This window comes from Sus scrofa, chromosome 1 (genome assembly GCF_054392235.1).
Source record: "Sus scrofa isolate SSC_HxYL_T2T_F1_AM1 chromosome 1, Sscrofa_HxYL_maternal_Yorkshire_Landrace_v2.0, whole genome shotgun sequence".
NCBI lineage: Eukaryota > Metazoa > Chordata > Mammalia > Artiodactyla > Suidae > Sus > Sus scrofa.
This window is the reverse complement of record NC_139383.1, coordinates 180,776,237-180,798,654: the sequence shown is the minus strand read 5'-3', so window position 1 is coordinate 180,798,654 and position 22,418 is coordinate 180,776,237. Positions and strand designations below refer to the sequence as shown.

General features: G+C 37.6%; 1 long non-coding RNA gene across 5 annotated transcripts in view; it reads right to left on the bottom strand.

The window, feature by feature from the left end:
* LOC102162695 (uncharacterized) overlaps positions 1 to 22,418 on the bottom strand; it is a 704,814-nt gene that overhangs the window by 632,828 nt on the left and 49,568 nt on the right. The window contains exon 2 of one of the 5 annotated variants that reach the window (XR_014817900.1): positions 479 to 617. The exons of the other annotated variants lie outside the window; for them this stretch is intronic. This is a non-coding gene — a long non-coding RNA (uncharacterized LOC102162695). The remainder of the gene's footprint in view (positions 1 to 478; positions 618 to 22,418) is intronic. 5 annotated transcript variants of the gene reach the window in all.

The window sequence follows — 22,418 nt, the reverse complement described above, 5'->3', positions numbered from 1 at the left end:
CGAGCCGCGTCTGCAACCTACACCACAGCTCACGGCAACGCCGGATCGTTAACCTACTGAGCAAGGGCAGGGACCGAACCCGCAACCTCATGGTTCCTAGTCGGATTCGTCAACCACTGCGCCACGACGGGAACTCCAATATTTACAGATTTTAACAGCCCTCAAAGGGAGAAGATTATATAGGGCACGCCACAAGGTGAGAATCTTAGACTTGTGCATAGCACACAGTCATGATCAAAGAAGGTAAATCAAAATTCAGAGGAACAAGCATATTACTCAAACTTAAATTTAGACTTTTAACAACTAAAATATACAGTTAAACATATGTTGGTTTTGAGGAATGGACGGGCAGGGAGAGTGTTACTTTTTATCATATGCTTTTATGTATTATAGCAGTGTTGTTATCTTATATCATACAAGAAATAATGTTATGTAGGAAAATTAGAAACCATAGACAGGGGTAGAGGAAAAATCTCACCTTCACAAGCTTATTTTCCTATTCTCTTAGGTGTTCAAGTTACTTTGGATTGATTCTTCTCCTCTTGCTCTACCTACTCTCCCTGGATGATTGCACCAATTCCTGTGATTTCAACTATCTTCTATATTTGATGATTCTCCTAAAAAAAAGGACACAATGAACTTCTTTGCAGAACAGATACTGACTCACAGACTTTGAAAAACTTATGGTTTCCAAATGGGACAGGTTGGGGGGATGGAGGGATACACTGAGGGTTTGGGATGGAAACGCTGTAAAATTTGGTTGTGACGATTGCTGTACACCTATAAATGTAATAAAATTTATTAATTAAAAAAATAAACACATATGTTTGATAATTCTCAAATACATTTTTACAGCCTGACCTCTCTTCTGAGTTCTACACACGTTTTTAATTCTTCCTATGTAACTCCAACTACTTAACTAACCAGCATCTCATTTTAATGTATCATACCATTATGACATAATATCATACCATATCTTTCCTTATACCTTCTCCTTATATTTGCTATATTAGTTGATAGCATAGTGAATAGTTATTCACTCAGCCTCTCAAATTATAATATTTTTTGGGTTTTTTTCTTTTTCTAGGGCCACTTCCCTTGACATATGGAAGTTCCCAGGCTGGGGGTCTAACTGGAGCTGTATCTGCTGGCCTACACCACAGCTCAGGGCAACGCCAGATCCTTAACCCACTGAGTAAGTCCAGGGGTCGAACCCGCAACCTTATGGTTCCTAGTTGAATTCGTTAACCACTGTGCCACAACAGGAACTCCCTCAAACTATAAATTTTGGAGTCCTCTATCACACCAGCCTTTCATACCTGGTTCACCAAGATGTCTTGAATATAATCAGACTAATTCCACATCTGATACTATCTCACCATCACACTGCCATGCCATGGCCAAGGTGCATTTATTTTAACAGATTTCCTTCCACCAATCTTCCACCTACCAATTTATTCTCCAGACTCCTAAGGGTCATATTCCTAAAAACCAAATTTGATTATGCCACTCCCTGGCTGAACACTCCCTTCTCCCCAGGTTCCTTAGGGATAAGCTCAACCATAATCTCATCCTCATCTCCATTTGCTCCTCATCCCTCCTCTGTTCCTCCTTCTCATCTCTCCCCCATGCAAACACAGTCTATCTTCTGGCCATACTGAATTTCCCACCATTTGATAAATATGCCATGTTCATTTATATTTACTGAATTTTACAAGTGTGGTCCATTCTGCCTAAAATGTTTTAGTCCTATCTCTGTCCACTTGTCTCCTCGATTCTTCTCCATCTCCTCACACACTCTTCCTTCCTATGGCAAACCTTTCTCCATTTTATGAATACATCTACCCTTTGACAAACCTGTGTCTTTTAACACATTTTTCTCTTTATATAGAATGGATTCATCAAACTCCTACTCATTTTTGAAAACCCAGTTCAAATGTTGCCTCCTCTAGCAGATTCTTCCTCATTTCCTCATGGAGTTCATTTCTTTACCCTGCAACATGTAGTTGTTAATATGATAGAGGCATTTTTCATTATCATATAACTTATCTTCCCCACTCAAGGACATTTCCAGGAGAGAGAATCTCTATTATTTGTATCTATATCATTAGTACCAAACACAATTCCTGACACATAATATATGTTAAATAAGTTCTATAAAACTAGCAATGAAATCCTACTGTGTAGGACTGGGAACTATGTCTAGTCACTTATGAAGGAGCATGATTATGTGAGAAAAAAGAATGTATACATGCATGTGTAACTGGGTCACCACGTTGCATAGTAGGAAAAAAAATAATGTATTAGGGAAATTTTAAAAATTGCACAAAAAAATTAACTTGAACATGTATGTCCACTTAATTTATGAGAAAGGCACAATTATAATGCACATCTATAAGGAAAATTGAATCTTATACTTACCTCAAACCATATGTAAAAATTTATTCCAGATGGATTATTCGATTAAATGTAATTTTAAAATAAAGCTTCTAGAAGATAAACTTGGAAGACAACTTTATGACTTATGAACTTGGAGCAGGCAAAGAAATCTTAAGCAGGCTATATAATGTGCTAATTATGAAAGAAAAGATTGATAAATTACATCATATTGAAATTAATAACTTCTGGTCATCAAAAGACACAACTAAAAAAAATGAAAAGGTGGAGTTCCTGCTCCTAGCACAGTGGTTAAATGATCCAACATTGCCACAACTATGGCTCAGATATGATCCCTGGCCCAGGAACTCCATATGCCGCAGGGTGGCCATAAAAGAAAAAGAAAAACTGAAAAGGCAAGTCACAGAATGGATAAGATAGTGGTTCCCATCATGGCTCAGTGGTTAACAAACCCGCCTAGTATCCATGAGGATGTGGGTTTGATTCCTGGCCTTGCTGAGTGAGTTAAGGATCTGATGTTGCCATGAGATGTGGTGTAGGTCACAGACGTGCCTCGGATCCCATGTTGCTGTGGCTGTAGTGTAGGGTGGCAGCTACAGTTCTGATTCGACCCCTAGCCTGGGAACTTCCATATGCCTCAGGTGCAGCCCTAAAAAGACAAAAAAAAAAAAAAAAAATAGAAAAGATATTGGCAATGCATCCACTCAACAAAGAATCTGCACCAACTACAAATAAATTTTCCTAAAAATAAAAGACAACTCGGAGTTCCCATTGTGGAGCAGCAGAAATGAATCTGACTAGTAACGATGAGGTTGTGGGTTTGATCCCTGGCCTCGCTCAGTGGGTTAAGGATCCGGCATTGCTGTGAGCTGTGGTGTAGGTTGAAGACTCAGCTCAGAGCCCACATGGCTATGGCTGTGGCATAGGCCAGCAGCTACAGCTCTAATTCGACCCCTAGCCTAGGAATCTCCATATGCCATGGGCACAGCCCTAAAAAGCAAAAGAAAACCAAAAACAACAACAAAAACAACTCAATAGAAAAAAACTATGAACTTACAAAAGAATACATAGAAATAACCTACAAGGATATAAAAATGTATTCAATTTCATTAGCAGTCAGAGAAATGCAAATCAAATGCACAAATGAGATATCAAAACCTACTCATCAGATTGGCTAAAATTAAAAAGAGTGACAATATCAAATTCTGATGAGATGATGAAAACAGGAATGCTCATGCACTACTGGCAACAACTTAAAATGGTACAATCTCTATATAACTATTTGACAGTCTTTACTAAAATCATATACACTGTACTCCTTGAGATGGCATTTCCACTTCTAGGTATATACCCATAGATATCCTTATATATGTGTACCAAAGAGAATTAACAAGAATGTTCATAGAACCACTATTTGTAATAGCCCCAAAATGGAAATACGAATGTCATTCACCAAGAGGTAAATTGTAATATACTTATAAAATAAAAATTGCACACTAACAAAAATGAAAGAACGGAGTTCCTGTTGTGGTGCAGTGGAAATGAATCCGACTAGGAACCATGGAGTTGCGGGTTCGATCCCTGGCCTTTCTCAGTGGGTTGAGGATCCAGGATTGTGGTGGTCTGTGGTGTAGGTCACAGATGCAGTTTGGACCGAGCATTGCTGTGGCTGTGGTGTAGGCTGGCAGCTATATCTCTGATTAGACCCCTAGCCTAGGAACCTCCATATGCCATAGGTGTGGCCCTAAAAAGACAAAAAAGGACCAAAAAAAAATGAAAGAACTACTGGTACATGCAAAAAAACATTGATACATTGATAAAATGTTAAACATCATAAGTTAGACACAGAAGAGAACATACTACATGATTCTATTTACATAAGCGTCAAGAAATAGGTAAAACTCTGTGGCAACCAAAGTCAGAGTTGGGTGTAATGTTTGGGAGTGGGCACAAGGCTGACCTCTTGGGGTGCTAGTAACATTGTATTTCTATCTAGGTGCTGTTAACATGGGTTTGCTCATTTTGTGAAAAATCATCAAGTTGCACCTTTTTGATATTTGCAGTTTCCTGTATGTATGTTATGCATTAATAAAAAGTTTACTTAAAAATTAACTTGTACTGCTCTTACATTCCACAGTATTAATGATCTGCTGGTAGGATTGCAACTTCTACAATTAATAAGAAAGTGAATGGCATGTTACCATGTTACTATTTCCTAGAATCGGTTTTTGAACTGAAATCATTATCCCAGCATGTTATATCATTTGAAAGCTTTATAAGAATCTGCTACACTTGAATGTCTCTTAACCTGTTAATTTTTCAAAAGAAAAATTTTGAAGAGTATGATTTCACAATGTATTAATTGGCTGACATTCAATAAAGCACAGCTTCAAAGGGTTAAACTAAGTCATTCTGCCCATTACTAAAAGGTTCCACCAGGAAGATTTCACAAATGAAAATTCTGATTGCTATAGTCAAAAATCAAGCTACAACTCACCTTCCTTTAGAAAGCTGTGTTAGTTTACTATGGTATGCTTTTAATGCTCCCCCAAACATACCAGCTCCTAACCTCAGGAACCTGTAAACTGTACCTTATAAGAAAAAAAGGTCTTCACAGATGTGATAAAACTAAGGACCTAGAGATGGAGAGAACAGCCTCAATTATCCAGGTGGGACTGAATGTAATTACATGTATCCTTGTAAGAAGGAGACTTAACTACACATAGGAGAAAAAGTGATATAAAGACAGAGCAGAGAGAGATTTAAAGATGCTGGCCTTAAAGAGTAGAGTGATGAGGCCAGAAGCCAAGGAATGCTGACAACCATCAGAAGCTGAAAAGCAAGGAATGGATCCTCCCTAGAGCCTCCAGAGGGAATGTCACCCTGCCAATGCCTTGATTTCGGCCCAGTGATAAAGATTCTGTACCTCTTGCCTCCATAATTGTAAGAGAATAATTTCTGATGTTTCAAGTTACCAAATTTGTGGTAATTTGTTATAGAAGTTATAGGAAAATAATGTAGGTACTAAATACCAACCCCATCTCCATTTAATATCAGAGCCTGTCAAGTGCTGAAAATTGTGTAATATCTCTAGAAATAATACCTCTTTTTCAGACTTGTGTAGTAAGTGCATTTTCCCAATCAATACTATGGATTGTAGCATTTTATAGAACACAGAAGTATTCACAGCAAGTGACAAGATAAGACAAGTACTAGAAAATAATTTATATGATGCATCACAAGGATCTTAAAAAATGCAAGTTTGTTGTGATACTTCTACTCTCAAGTTATCTTTTGTCTGCTAAGGGCTGGGCTTTAATATTTGCTGGTACTTAAAGTTTCAAGTGGTGTTAAATGTGGAATATAAGCCTTTTAACTCAAAAACTCAAAGTGTATAAAAAGTATTTAATTCATTAAGAATTTTATAAAAGGCAAATATATAGGAATATATTGAGATTTTAGAAAGTTATCAAATAAAACCTAAGTGCCTTATGGTAATTCATTAATCCACTCATCCTCAGTATATGCTTGGGCTAATTTTAGCAAACTGTATTCTCAATGAAAATGTCCCAATTCACTCAGAAGATTAATATTTTATCCAATGCATACTTATCAGGTACTAATGTACAAAGCAATGTGCTAGTTGCTGGGAGGCAGAGAGGAGTGAGCAAAAACAAACTTTTCAGTGCTGACTTCTGCTGCATAGGACCTACGAGCAATAAAATATGGATAAAATGAACATAGATAATTACATTACAATATTGTTTCCCTAAGTGTTATAGGAGAGTCATAGGTAAAAGGGTTTAGAGTTCAGAAAAGGGAGGAATTTCTTCACAGCTAGGGTGAAAAGAAGGTGAAGGCAATAGAGATGGTTCATGGAGAAGGTGGGCCTTGAATGGTCTAATATGCCATGATGAACAGTCCCAATGCTGAGAAGAGCATAAACTCATATATAAAGTATCATGTGCACAAGTCATTGCACAGAGATGACTTTGGCTGAGGTTTACAATATGGGACCTAATTTTTCAAGGAAAAAAAAAAACATTGATTGGAAACAAACAGTAAAAGTCTTATTCAGGCTAAAGAGGTTGGACTTTGTTTATAAGCCATGAAAACCAACAAGAAATTCTAAAGCAAAGGAATGATACGATGAGAAAGTAATTGAACAAGGTATAATAGGAGAAGGGAACTAGGGAGAGAAGATGGGTGAAAGTGAATCAGATTCTAGCTCTGCCTCTTAATCTGGGGTAAATTACTTGTCTTCTAGACCTCAGACTTCTGTAAATGGAGTTAACTGAAATAATGATCTCATAATACTGCTGCAAGGGTCAAAATATAAGGAACATAACAATACTGTAGAAACTTTAAAACAGGATAAGTAAAAGCTATAAAATACAAAGTATGCACTTAGATTTATAATCCAGGTCAGAGTTAATGAGGGCCTGAAGTATCAGTTGAGAATCTTAATCAAAGAATAGACATCAGAGATACTTCAGTAGTAGATGTGACAGATTCAGCAATTGATACAATAGGGATGGAGACACGGGGACAAAAACCAAGAGATCTTAAACACAGATAACAAGAATGGAAGCATAAAAAGAAGAGTAGGTTTGTTGTTGCTGTTTTTAAGAGTAAATTTATGGATCTCCACTTAACAAATAGTCACCAGGCTGCAGTACCATTCTAAGTTCTGGGACTGCTGCAGAGAATAAAGTAGACAAAGAGCTGCCTCATGCAGCTTGCATTCTATGGAGGGACACAGGTTATTAAACACATGGTATGTCAGTATATTAATCATGCTTTTATTATCCATATTTTATGATATTTTGATTTTTTTTTTTGTCTTTTCTAGGGCCACACCCACAACATATGGAGGTTCCCAGGCTAGGAGTCTAGTCGGAGCTGTAGCTGCCGGCCTACACCACAGCCACAGCAATGCCAGGATCCGAGCCACATCTGCGACCTACACCACAGCTCATGGCAACACCGAATCCTTAACCCACTGAGTAAGGCCAGGGATCAAACCCACAACCTCATCATTCCTAGTAGGATTTGTTAGCCACTGAGCCACAATGGGAACTCCTATTTTGACATCTTTTATGAGGCTCCTGCAGTCTGGCACACTATCTCCCAGGGCTAAATCACCCCAGGACCAGGTACCAGACAATTAGGAACCACCCCTACATGTCACTGCCTGCAGAAATTAAACTATCCAGTCCTAAACTTGCTCAGCTACTTAGCTTCCCTTTCTCATTCCTTCCCTTGAAAACCACAGTAAAGGTTCTGGACCATGCTTTCCCCTCATTTCTTCTGCATCCTGACCTATCCTCATGCATCCCCACATGGCCCTGCATGGCATGGCATGTCTCCTCTTCTTGGAAACTATAACAAACTATCTTTTCAACGGCAATTGTCTTTTATAATCTATTAAACAAAAGAATACCCTATCATGGCAGTTAACTGACATTTTACTTCATATAGTAAGATTAATTTTTGGAGTACTAAATGGCTTTTGTTCATGTCCTCCAACAAACAAAAATGGTATTATACTTGGAAATAATTCTGTTTCATCATATTTTCCACCATAGTTATTTTAATAATAATTGAAATGTATATGAATAATTGAACCCTTTACAATTTGCAATCATCTTCTTCCCCAAAGTATACGTTTCTCTAGTTTATACTGCCTTTCTAAAAAGAGGATTCATATAATATTTCATATTTTTAAGCATACAGTCAAGTTCAATAAATATTATCAGTATGTTATTAATATTTTATAATCAAAATAAACTTATTCATGTATATCCACACTTACAATTATTTCAAATTGTCACCTAAGATAAACAGTCCCATTATCCAAAAAGTTCATGTTGATATAAATATTGGTAATATCAGAAATTTTTTAAAAATTTAAACAAGTAACTATACACATTAAAGAGGTTTTACATGTTTCTATTTTTGTTACCTAAACTTAACTAAAATTACTTTCACTGGCATGTTTTCAAGAATCTTACTCATTGTTGCAGATTCCCTAAATAAAGTAAATACAACTATTAATTAGAAAAGATAGGCAGTGTGTAGATACAAAGTATTATAATTGAATAAGCCAAGATAAATGCCTTCAGAAAATATCTGTGATAATTTTAAGACTTGAAAGCTTATTTATTATCAATTGTTTAGAATGATTCATAGTTACTTGTTATAGGATACATTTGAATATGCAATGAAGAATCCACAATTATTTAAAGCCTCAAGTTGGCAAATCAATTACCCCACAATGAATAGCAAGTGATATCAATTGTAAATGTGCATCAAAAGGATCATGTACCATTTTAGTATAGACACTGAAAAAAAACCTCGAACAGCATTTTATTACCACGTAATGTAGCACAAGTTTGTAGCAACAATACAAGATCCAGAAAATAATATCTAAATATTCAACAAGTACATTTAGAATATAATTCTATGAACACTAATGCATTCAAACAACTGTTTCAATCGTACTAAACTAGCAGTACTCAAACTTTTTGATCTTAGGGTCTCTTTACTCTTAAAGATTATGGAAGACCCCAAAGGGCTTTTGTTTATGTGAGTTCTATCAATCAATTTTTAACATGTCAGAAATTAAAACTGTGACATATTTAAATATGTATTTACCTATTTAGTTAAAAATAAAAAACATAATAAACTCACCACATGTAACTATCAGAGTAACTATGCTATCATGTCCTGTAGCCTCTGGAGGTAAAAGCAAGAAAGAAAAGTTTAAGAATTATTATGGTAACAGCTTTGATCTTGAAGACTCTCTGAAGAAGGGAAATGCTTTGAGAACTGCTGCTTAAATCTTTTTATCAGTAGGAAAAGCTGAATTTGTCTACTAAGTCAACAAGAAAATGCAGTTTACAGAAAGAAGAACTAACAGTAACCAAGCCGGTTCTCAGAGTTTTAACAAACTAAGGAAAGGGCTATAACTTCGACCTTTACACAGAGTTCCAGTTCACAGCCTGAGCCAACAAGAGCATGGCATGGACACACTCACAGACAGGAGTAATGTTTGTGAAATATATACAGTCATCAGCAACTAGTTAACTGTGACAATGCTCTTAGTTTCAAAAATCAACTTGATGATTTCTATATGACTGATGAATTATTAGTGTTAATTACATATAAATACTGAAATTAATTTATAAAAGTGACCAACTGTGCTTCAGATTATCTTGTATTGTCTAAAACATCTTCTGTGTCCCAAAATTCCTAAGGATAAATAAATAAGTCCTTGAACTGGACCTGGCAAAATAGCCAGAGCTACATTTGTGCAATATAGCTCATGTGTGTATATAGCAAATGTTTATATTTATGTGCCATATATAAACATGCACATATATTCACAAGTTTCATAGTCTCCTTAATTCTTAAGCAAAATCAAAACATGAGCATTGTTCTACAACTCAATGAATTCCAAGACAAAATTACAAAGATTTTAGATAATCTTTTGATGTCTCGATCATTGACATTTTGTTTGTCACCATTAGTCTCTCCCCAAAAACACTAACGATACCCTAAATGATCCTGATTGATACAATCTGAGTGGGCTTCAAGCTGATTAAAAGGCAACAGAAAGATACCTGAATTAACAAATACAAAAAGCTAGAAAGTAAGCATCTCAAGAGCAAAGGCCTTTGTTAAATGATGATTCCTAGGCACTAGGAGAAAGCTTAACACTTAACAGGCACGTAATAGATAGTTGTAGAATGAATGAATGTATGAATAAAGATAAGTAACTTAGTGACATACACAAGCAAAATTTACCAACGTGAGAGTTTTTTCCCACATTTTTTAACTGAGAGAATAGTGCTCAGGGTTAACAGCTTGGAAAGCTAGGTGTTATGTGGGTCAAATATAGTAAACTGTTTCCTTTAAATACAAGCCAACTTCTTTTTTTTTTTTTTTTTTTTTTTTTTTTTTGTCTTTTTGCTATTTCTTGGGCCACTCCCGCAGCATATGGAGGTTCCCAGGCTAGGGGTCGAATTGGAGCTGTAGCCACTGGCCTACGTACGCCAGAGCCACAGCAACGCGGGATCTGAGCCGCGTCTGCAACCTACACCACAGCTCACGGCAACGCTGGATCGTTAACCCACTGAGCAAGGGCAGGGACCGAACCTGCAGCCTCATGGTTCCTAGTCGGATTCGTTAACCACTACGCCACGACGGGAACTCCAAAGCCAACTTCTTAAATCTATATTGGTATTACTCTCAAACACAGAAAGTTACTAAAGTTTTTCCTCTCTTCTCTGGGAGAATGTAAAATTATTTATTTATATATAATATAATTGACAAATAAAATGTTTCTCCTACTTTTCAACAGCTCTAATAATCATGAATTGGCCTAAAAGATATTTTTAGGTTAATTATATACTCTCATTATAGTTTAAATCAAAGCAGAATAGTATTTACTATTTACAAGAGTTTATTAAAGGCAATATTTAAAGAATAAATTCCCTGAACACTTAACAACCCAAGATTTTATTCTCAACCTAGTTTTAATCAGTGTATTTCTACTTTTCAATTCCTAGTAATTTTAAAATATCCTTTCTTCGTTCCATGTTCTCCCCCTTTTTCTTCTGGGTTACTAATGTGAGACACTGAGTCAATTCTGATTGGTCTATGAGAAAAGATAAACTTTTTAACAGGATACTAGGATAACTCCCAAAATTCAAAAAGAATTTAAAAACATATACCCAGAAACGGCAAGAGTAAGGCCAACTGGAAATCTCAAAGGAGTTTACAGACTCTAAGAGCAGTGCCATTTATCTGGCCCAGTTCCAAACCTTCTAGTCCCTTTGTGTCTCAATTCAAACTTTAAATTCTTTTTTTTTTTTTTTTTTTTTTGACTTTTTGCTATTTCTTTGGGCCGCTCCCGCGGCATATGGAGGTTCCCAGGCTAGGGGTCGAATTGGAGCTGTAGCCACTAGCCTACGCCAGAGCCACAGCAACGCGGGATCTGAGCCGCATCTGCAACCTACACCACAGCTCACGGCAACGCCGGATCGTTAACCCACTGAGCAAGGGCAGGGACCGAACCCGCAACCTCATGGTTCCTAGTCGGATTCGTTAACCACTGCGCCACGACGGGAACTCCTCAAACTTTAAATTCTTGAAAGAATTTTATTGACCAAGGTTGGATCGGGTAAATCCTCCTGGATAAAATGGTGATAAACAAGAAGTTAAGGTCACTGTATAGATGTGGTCATTGGGTACCCACTGCACATGTTGGAGATTATTCCAGGTAATGAGCAATTTTTCTGAGGTGGACATCGGACAGTGATCAGACAAGGTGTCTACCACAGGTATCATCATAGACTTAACCACCTTTGCTCATTTGTCATAAACTAATGCGACTTCCCTGACTTTTGTTAAACATTTTCATCATTAAGGATCATTCATGGGTTTCTTGGGTAAACATTCAGAAGATTTTATAAATGAGTAAAAGGAAATAACTAAAACCAATAGCTAAAAGTCAATCATGTCCATCTGAGACAATCAAAATATGGCATGTTTCTAGAATTAAGCTAAAAGTGAGATCAAAGTTTCAAAGAAAATAAATTATCTTTGGGGGAGTTCCCATCGTGGCTCAGTGGTTAATGAATCCGACTAGGAATTCATGAGGTTGCGGGTTCAATCCCTGGCCTCGCTCAGTGGGTTAAGGATCCGGCATTGCCATGAGCTGTGGTGCAGGTCGCAGATGAGGCCTGGATCCCACATTGCTGTGGCTCTGGCATAGGCCAGCAGCTACAGCTCCAATTCGACCCCTAGCCTGGGAACCTCCATGTGCCACAGGAGTGGCCTTAGAAAAGACTAAAGACCAAAAAAAAAAAAAAATTATCTTTGGTTGAAATAAACATAATTCAAAATGACAAGTTCCAACAAAAAAAAATGGTAATAAAAATTTAAAGCATTATTTATATCATTTCTAAATAAAGGAGGGTCAATATAATAATGGTTTAATAAAATAACATCCCCAAAATTGGAAGGATGAATTAGACCTTTTGAAATAGTTTAGCTAAAATATGCTTTGGGATCATATATTCCACTATATCTAAATCTGTTTTCACTAAAACAATTTTATGACCAGTGAACTAGCTTTTGAAGTACTTATATCTCACCAGAAAGTGGATACCCTATAGAAAGAACAAAATAAAGTCATTACTGGCTCTCTCACCACTACCACATCTATATACATTTAAATATTGGTATTAAAATCAACAATCCTTGCCCAAGTAAATTATGTTATCGTTAGACTAGATGGACTCTTGAGACCATACAATTTAGACTAAGAGTTATGGTCTGCTAATTTGGAGGTTTAAAGACAAACACAAAATTATGGATGTCGAATACAGAAATTAAGATGCTCTGGATCGCTAAGATGTGTGGTAAGAAAAAAAGGAAAAGAATAAGTGTGCGTGAATAATGGAAATTAACTAGGCTATACTCTGAAATAAGTAGAATGGAAAGACAGAAGTGCTTTGTAATTCATTATTTTACTCATTCCAACACTTTTTTTTGTTGGGTTTTTTTTGTTGTTGTTGTTGTTGTTTTTGCTTTTTAGGGCCGTACCCGCCCTTTATGGAAGTTCCCAGGCTAGGGGACCAATTAGAGCTGTAACCTCCAGAATACACCACAGCCACAGCAACAACAGATTCAAATGCGATTCTGTGATCCACACCACAGCTCACAACACCACCAGATCCTTGGATCCTTAACCCACTGAGTGAGGCCAGGGACTGAACCCACAACCTCATGGTTCCTAGTTGGATTCATTTCCGCTGCGCCACATCAGGAACTCTATTCCACACTTTTTTTTTTTTTTCCTTTGAGGGCCACACCCATGGCATACGGAAGTTCCCAGGCCATGAGTCAAATTGGAGCTGCAGCTGCAAGCCTACACCACAGCCACAGCAATGCCAGATCTGAGTGTCCATGACCTACACCACAGCTCATGGCAACACCAGATCCTTAGGCCACAGAGAGGGGCCAGGGATTGAACTCACATCCTCAGGGATACTAGTCAGGTCCATTACTTCTGAGCCACAACAGAAACTCCTTCCTATGCTTTTTTGATAGCTAGATGATGGGATGGATGGACAGATGGACAGATGGATAGATAAACAGACAGAGAGACACACAGACAAAGGACGTCCTTGACAATGAAGAACTGATTTGATTTCACAGCTAAAACCAGAACCACCAATACAGGTTCAATCCCAGGAAGGCGTAACGGTTCCAAACCTCCCCCCTCACAAGTTTTTGTATGTAATAACTTATTTTTCTTTAACTTTATGGGTTTGTAAATGATCAAAGAAGAAAATATTTTACTGAGATCAAATCGAAGATTTTTAAAATATTTGTTTTATGGTCATACCCTCGGCATATGGAAGTTCCCAGGCCAGAGACTGAATCCGAGTCTCCACTGCCACCAAAGCCACTGCAATAGGATACTTAACCCACTGCACCAGGGCAGGAAGTCCTAAATTGAAGATTTTTATCTGAACTAAGAGATTTTCCACTTAACCACTTCAAACCAAATTTTTATGATTGGCATTTATATCCTATCATTCAAAAGTAAATTTAGAACAACACAACCTAGTTTGATTTGGAGCTGAGAAATGTCGATTATATCACCTAAACATGTGAGTCCAGACCAAAGAGAAACATTTTAATTTAAAACCTAGTCCCCTGTACTAAGTAAGTACATAGGCCAGTGTGGTTCTGATGGTTTCATTAGTTGCAGTAAAATTGAGAAAAATAAAGGCAATAGAGGAAGTTTTTCATAAAACTATACTTATTTCTATCTATACTTGTTATAATTAATTTTGGGGAAAATGTTGTACATTCATAATGATACCATATAATAAGTGCATACTGCATACAATTAAGATATAATCCTAAATTATCCATGAGTTAAAAAATAAGTAAGACCACTATATCAGTTGGGATATACTCAGAAGGCAGAGACACATCAGTTATTTGAACAGAGAGAATATAAAATAAAAAACTGATTAACTAGAAGATTAAATATCCTGCGAAATTTTATTGTGATGATAATTATACAACTACAGATGTGATAAATTCATTGAGTAATAAAAAAATTAAATAAATAAATAAATAAATAAAATAAACCAGAGATAGCAACTGCAGGAAGTAGCTATTTCCACCCATAGGGTTGGGGGAACAAGGAAAGAGATTATTAAAACTTAAAACTAGAAAAGCAGAGGAGGGACCCTGTGGCTCACATTCCTAAGCCAGAATTTCAACACTATTCAGTAGCCCTGTATGCACCCCAAGTTAGATTGCTTTCCCAATTTTGGGTACTAGTTACAAAGCTTTAACCCTCTGTTCAAGCTGCATTTTCCATTCTATTCTGTTTCTCTACTCAGCTCTATTCTAGTCTGTTTTCATCCTTACTCTCAACCTGTGGCCTGACCTTCAACTTTACTAAGAGTATATATATATACATATATATATTTTTTTTTTCCCACTGTACAGCAAGGGGGTCAGGTTATCCTTACATGTATACATTACAATCACAATTCTTCCCCCACCCTTTCTTCTGTTGCAACATGAGTATCTAGACATAGTTCTCAATGCTATTCAGCAGGATCTCCTTGTAAATCTATTCTAAGTTGTGTCTGATAAGCCCAAGCTCCCGATCCCTCCCACTCCCTCCCCCTCCCATCAGGCAGCCACAAGTCTCTTCTCCAAGTCCATGATTTTCTTTTCTGAGGAGATGTTCATTTGTGCTGGATATTAGATTCCAGTTATAAGTGATATCATATGGTACTTGTCTTTGTCTTTCTGGCTCATTTCACTCAGGATGAGATTCTCTAGTTCCATCCATGTTGCTGCAAATGGCATTATGTCATTCTTTTTTATGGCTGAGTAGTATTCCATTGTGTATATATTCCACATCTTCCAAATCCAATCATCTGTCGATGGACATTTAGGTTGTTTCCATGTCCTGGCTATTGTGAATAGTGCTGCAATGAACATGCGGGTGCACGTGTCTCTTTTAAGTAGAGTTTTGTCCGGATAGATGCCCAAGAGTGGGATTGTGGGGTCATATGGAAGTTCTATGTATAGATTTCTAAGATATCTCCAAACTGTTCTCCATAGTGGCTATACCAGTTTACATTCCCACCAGCAGTGCAGGAGGGTTCCCTTTTCTCCACACCGCCTCCAGCACTTGTATTTGTGGATTTATTAATGATGGCCATTCTGACTGGTGTGAGGTGGTATCTCATGGTCGTTTTGATTTGCATTTCTCTTATAATCAGCGATGTTGAGCATTTTTTCATGTGTTTGTTGGCCATCTGTATATCTTCTTTGGAGAAATGTCTATTCAGGTCTTTTGCCCATTTTTCCATTGATTGGTGGGTTTTTTTGCTGTTGGTTTGTATCAGTTGTTTATATATTCTAGAGATTAAGCCCTTGTCAGTTGCATCATTTGAAACTATTTTCTCCCATTCTGTAAGTTGTCTTTTTGTTTTCTTTTTGGTTTCCTTTGCTGTGCAAAAGCTTTTCAGTTTGATGAGGTCCCATGGGTTTATTTTTGCTCTAATTTCTATTGCTTTGGGAGACTGCCCTGAGAAAATATTCATAATGTTGATGTCAGAGTGTTTTGCCTATGTTTTCTTCTAGGAGTTGGATGGTGTCCTGTCGTATATTTAAGTCTTTCAGCCATTTGGAGTTTATTTTTGTGCATGGTGTGAGGGTGTGTTCTAGCTTCATTGCTTTGCATGCAGCTGTCCAGGTTTCCCAGCAATGCTTGCTGAATAGACTTTCCTGTTCCCATTTTATGTTCTTGCCTCCCTTGTCAAAGATTAATTGACCATAGGTGTCAGGGTTTATTTCCGGATTCTCTATTCTGTTCCATTGGTCTGTCTGTCTGTTTTGATACCAGTACCACACTGTTTTGAGGACTGTGGCTTTGTAGTATTTCTTGAAGTCTGGGAGAGTTATGCCTCCTGCTTGGTTTTTGTTTCTCAGGATTGCTTTGGCGATTCTGGGTCTTTTGTGGTTCCATATAAATGTTTGGATTGTTTGTTCTAGTTCTGTGAAAAATGTCATGGGTAATTTGATAGGGATTGCATTGAATCTGTAGATTGCTTTGGGTAGTATGGCCATTTTTACAATATTGATTTTCCCAATCCAGGAACATGGAATATCTTTCCATTTCTTTACATCTTCTTTGATTTCTTTGATTAAAGTTTTATAGTTCTCGGCATATAGGTCCTTTACCTCTTTGGTCAGGTGTATTCCGAGGTATTTGATTTTGTGAGGTGCAAGTTTAAAAGGTATCATATTTTTGTATTCCTTTTCTAATATTTCATTGCTGGTATACAGAAATGCAACTGACTTCTGAATGTTAATCTTATATCCTGCCACTTTGCTGAATTTATTAATCAGTTCAAGTAGTTTTGGGGTTGAGTCCTTAGGGTTTTCTAGGTATAGTATCATGTCATCTGCATACAGTGACAGTTTTATCTCTTCTCCTCCTATATGGATGCCTTTTATTTCTTTCATTTGTCTAATTGCTGTGGCTCTGACTTCCAAAACTATGTTGAAAAGCAGTGGTGAGAGTGGGCATCCCTGTCTTGTTCCAGATTTGAGTAGAAGGCTTTCAGTTTTTCCCCATTGAGTATTATATTTGCTGTGGGTTTATCATAAATGGCTTTGATTATATTCAGGAATGTTCCCTCTATACCCACTTTGGCGAGGGTCTTGATCATGAATGGATGTTGAACTTTGTCAAATGCTTTTTCTGCATCTATTGAGATGATCATATGATTTTTGACTTTTCTAAGAGTATAGATACCATAAAGCTAATTTCCCTCTCCTTTACCTCCAATTTTATCTACATGTGCTTATTTCTTGTCTCCAGTTTCTTTTTTTTTTTTTTTTTTTTTTTGTCTTTTGTCTTTTTGTTGTTGTTGTTGCTGCTATTTCTTGGGCCGCTCCCGCGGCATATGGAGGTTCCCAGGCTAGGGGTTGAATCGGAGCTGTAGCCACCGGCCTACGCCAGAGCCACAGCAACGCGGGATCCGAGCCGCGTCTGCAACCTACACCACAGCTCACGGCAACGCCGGATCATTAACCCACTGAGCAAGGGCAGGGACCGAACCCGCAACCTCATGGTTCCTAGTCGGATTCGTTAACCACTGCGCCACGACGGGAACTCCTGTCTCCAGTTTCAAAGGAAGATCACCTTGATTCTAATCCCTCTTTCTTACCTCACAACTTCATCTGTCTCTCTTCTATCTTCAATCCTTCACTCAACAAATATTTTAAAGCATCTATTAAGTGTCAGGAATTGTTCAAAGGACATGGGATACATAACTTGACAAAACAAAGATTCTTGCCATTAAGTGCATTTTAGCTTCTCTCCTGGTTCATTTGCCTTAGATTTTCTTTAAATGATCAAATTTACCTCATCTATCCACCTATACACCTTCCAAAAAAAAAAAGTTGGCTGTTGCTAACTCCCTCTCCTCTTCATCATTAAATTACTTTAAAAGATATGAAAGGATATCCTTTGGAGGGTAGGGAAGCAATAATTCAAAAATGAAGTATATGGCAAATAACTGCTGAGTAGAAAGAAATAATCACTCTGATGCCACCAAATAAAATGCCCATAAGCCACAGAGCTACACACTGGTCTCTCTTCTTTCTGGGTCTATCTGCTTCTCTGCACGCGGAGGGAGATCATCAAAGAAATCCCCTCCAGAAATGATGTGACCTCAGGAGATGTGATTCAACACACCCATGCTGTAGATACCAGGTAAAAACCAACTCAGCTCACTTTCTCTTTACTATCAAGTAGCTAAAGGCCTCAACAACGATTATAAGCTGTAAGTTTCCAGGACTCCAACTCAAATGCAGCTCAAATTCTAAAGGTACAATTTAGAAAGTACCAGATTAAAATACAGTAGGAAGTCAAGGAGATTACACCCATAATTCTCTAGGCAAATGGCAGGACTCTATAGATGAGTAATAAACGGGAAAACTTGAATATAGGGCCTATGCAAAACTACTACAAAATGTATCAAATAAACGTGATATAATCAAGACAAATGAAAAATACATTTGTTCAAAATACAATGATAATCAGAGTTGCCTTAGTGGCTTAGCAGTTAACAAACCCAACTGGGATCCAGCTGTGGTGTAGGTTGCAGATGCGGCTCAGATCCCAAGTTGCTGTGGTTGTGGCACAGGCCAGCAGCTGTAGCACTGATTCAACCTGTAACCTGCGAACTTCCATATGCCACGGGTGCAGCCCTAAAAAGCAAAAAATAAATAAATAAATTTTAAAAAACAATTATAATTGGAGAATCACAATTTTAAATAAGGATTTCTCATCTCTTAGTTTGGTCAAGATTAAAAAGCATAATGATCTTATGTAGGAAAGACCAGGAATAAAATATTGCACACAATACATTTTTGCTTGATTGACATTATATATTACTTGGGTCTCTTCAAAGAGACAGATAGAAAGAACAAAAAATAACTTGTTTAAGTAAAAACAGGGAAATTTATTCAAAGGATGAGGGTTGTCATACAGAGATAAATGGCAGCAGTGGAGCCAGAAATCAACTAGCAACTGGAAAGCTACCAGAAACACAAACATTATTAAGTATTCTCATGATTTCTCACTATCAGATCTAAATATGTATCAACCTGAATTTGAATTCAAACTCTGCATATGCATCAGAAAAAGATTAGAAATAGTACGTGTAGTATAATGATATTTCTGTTCAATGTTTACCTCTTTAAAGGTACATGGTTCACACAATGGGAGAAATGAATAAAAAATATTAATACTGGTGGACTGATAATAAAGCATGTTTTAGGCTTTCTTTTTTTTTTTTTTGCTTCTCTGTTATTTTAGAATTTGGGAGAGTTCCCTCTATGGTGCAGTGAGTTAAGGATCCAGCATTGTCTCTGCAGTAGTGCAGGTTCAATCCCCAGCTTAGTGCAGAGGGTTTGAAGGATCCAGCCTTGCACAGATGCAGTGTAGGTCACAGCTGCACCTCGTATTTGATCCCTGGCATAGAAATTTCCAAACGCCACCAATGCAGCCAAGAATGACTTAATTCATTAATTTTTCAGTTCAGAATTGTAATGGCTGAGCAATTCTGTGCCTGAGGATGGAGCAGAAGACTCTGAATCATCATGGTAGTAGAAAACAGAGGAGACTGTCTTGCCAGATGATAGTTAGTGGTGGAAATAGGATAGTATAAGTGATTGGTACAGAGTTCCCAGTTCAGTTGCCAAGAATTGATACTGGGTCAATACCTGATTAGAGACAGCGGGGAATAAGAAACATGCAGATACTTCCTCTGTGCCCTGTAAGCTGCATGGGAGAATGGGAGAAGGAATGGTCTCCATTGAGAAAAAATTTTAATGGTAAAGTAAATATCAGTACAAACGAAAGCTTTATGGAAATTTTCTCTTGTCTTGATAGGAGTTTAGATAACCCTGGTTTTTGCATTAGTCAAGACTTATCTAAAGTATACTTAATAACTGAATACCACTATTACATAAATTTTACCTCAAAAACAAAAAAAGAACTGAAAGTAAAAACTACTCTCTAGTTAATTATATGCATGCTAAAATGTCTAGGAGTGAAATGTACTTTTGCCTGCAACTTAGTTTGAAATACAACAAAAAATTAGATTAATGAAAGGCAAATAAAACCAAATGTTAACAATCATAGACTCTAGGTGATAGATTCAACGATTCTTTCAAATGTCCTTTTGGGGGGGGGACCAAACCCATGGCACATGGAAGTTCCCAGGCTAGGAGTCGAATCAGAGCCTCGGCTGCTGGCCTACACCAGAGCCACAGCAACACCATATCCCAGCTGTGTCTGTGACCTACACCACAGCTCATAGCAATGCCAGACCCTTAACCCACTGAGCAAGGGCAGGGATTGAACCAGCAACCTCATGGTTCCCAGTCGAATTCGTTTCCACTGCACCACGACGGGAACTCCTCTTTCAAATATTCTTTATATTGAACATTTTCATAGGGGGTAGAATGGTTCCCTATAGCAGACCAATCACAATTTCCACCCTAATCCTGGGACCATACTGATTTGCATAAATAAAGAACTTCAAAAAAAAAAACCAAAAATAATAAAATTATGATAGATCATGAAAGAAACCGGGGTCTATTTTCTAGGCACATGGAAGATGGAGAGAGAAGCAGAGAACCCTATCGAGCTCACATCACTTAACATCACCCTGCGAAAGAAAAACCTGCAACCACCAGCTAAAAACCATGATCAGGGAGTTCCTGTCATGGCTCAGTGGCTAACGAACCCAACTTGCATCCATGAGGATGTGGGTTCGATCCCTGGCCTCACTCAGTGGGTTAAGGATCCAGTGTTGCTTTGAGCTGTGGTGTAGGTTGCAGACACATCTCAGATCCCATGTTGCTATGGCTCTGGCGTAGGCTGACGGCTACAGCTCCAATTCGACCCCTAGCCTGGGAACCTCCATATGCCACTGGTGCAGCCCTAAAAAGACAAAAAATAAAAATACAATCTATAATCATATATATCTCTTAAATATATGCAGGGACTGTTTTTTAAAGTATTTTCATTACACAGGAAACAAAAACTGTTTTGCTTTCTTTTTAAGGGTAATAAACTGCTACTACTGCCTTCAAGGAAGTGGGGGGATCACAAAGAGTAAAAGGCCCTCTACTGCAGAGCACCTTGGTGGGTTTGTCAGTGGAAGACCAAGGAAGAGGAAAGGAGAGAGGGTCAGGAGGAAGCCAGGAGAGGAGACAGGGGAAGTGGAAGGAGGAGAGGGAGAGAAGGGGAAGAATTTGAAGCTCCAGGATCAAGAAGGCAAAAAGAGGAGCCAACCAGATAAGGCTGAAACAAAAGAATTAGGTCAAACTCCATGATGGTGGGAGGCCAAAGAACATTCTGTGACCTGGGAAGCTGCCTGATTCATTTGCACTTGTCTGTACTGCTGCTGTGTAAAACTCTGCTGTTATCCTTTCCCCAAATCTTCACTAAAAGATCTTAAACTTACGAATATTTCATGTGAATGGGCTTTTAGTGTACATCAAGCAGGGAGCTCAGTTTTGTTTCTGGGTCAAGGTATTGTAGAAATCTTTAAAAGGGCTTCAGACTTCCACAGGCCTTGAATGAGAAGTGTCCAAGTCAATTTTATGCAGATCTCTGGAGTTCAGGGTGAGTGGAAAGAGGGTGTGAAGGGGTTCAGACATTGGTTTATTCAAGGAAAAACTGGTCTGCCAAGAAAAATTTTCAAACTCACTTTTTCTCATCCATTTTTAACCCAGAACACCCTCATTACCAGGTTTGGAAATTCAGGAAAATCACTTCCACTGTTTGGTCATCAGTCTTTTTATATGGAGTAATACTGCCACCTACTGGTATTTTAAAGAAATACCTTTATAATAGTAAATTTGGAACTGTTTGGAAACAATTCATTTACTGGCAAATTCTTCCTTTGGTCCAGAACACAAACGTGTATGAGATTCTTTGTCCTCAAAGACTTCACATCATCTAAAGGCAAACTTAACAAAAATACTCTTACCTTTCAAAATTCAGGCACATTTCATCAGTAAAACCTTTCTTGACAACAGGTTCCCATTCTTCTGAGGCAGAAACTGACCACTCACTCCTTTGGGCCCTACTCCATCCTGTACATATTTCTTTCTTAGCACATACAATATATTATTGTGTTTATGTTATTACAGTATGTCTTCTATAACCAGACCATAAACTCCTTCAAATTCAGGGACTGAATCTTTCGTGCATTTATATTCTCACCACCTAGAACAGAACCTACGCATTTAGCCAGTAAGGAAATGGTAAATGAATAGATGAACAACAGTCAAAAAAACATGGGCAAAGCAAATATCACTCCATATAAACTTTATTAATTCAAGTAATTTTAAAAAGTATTTTAACACCAGATATGCACATT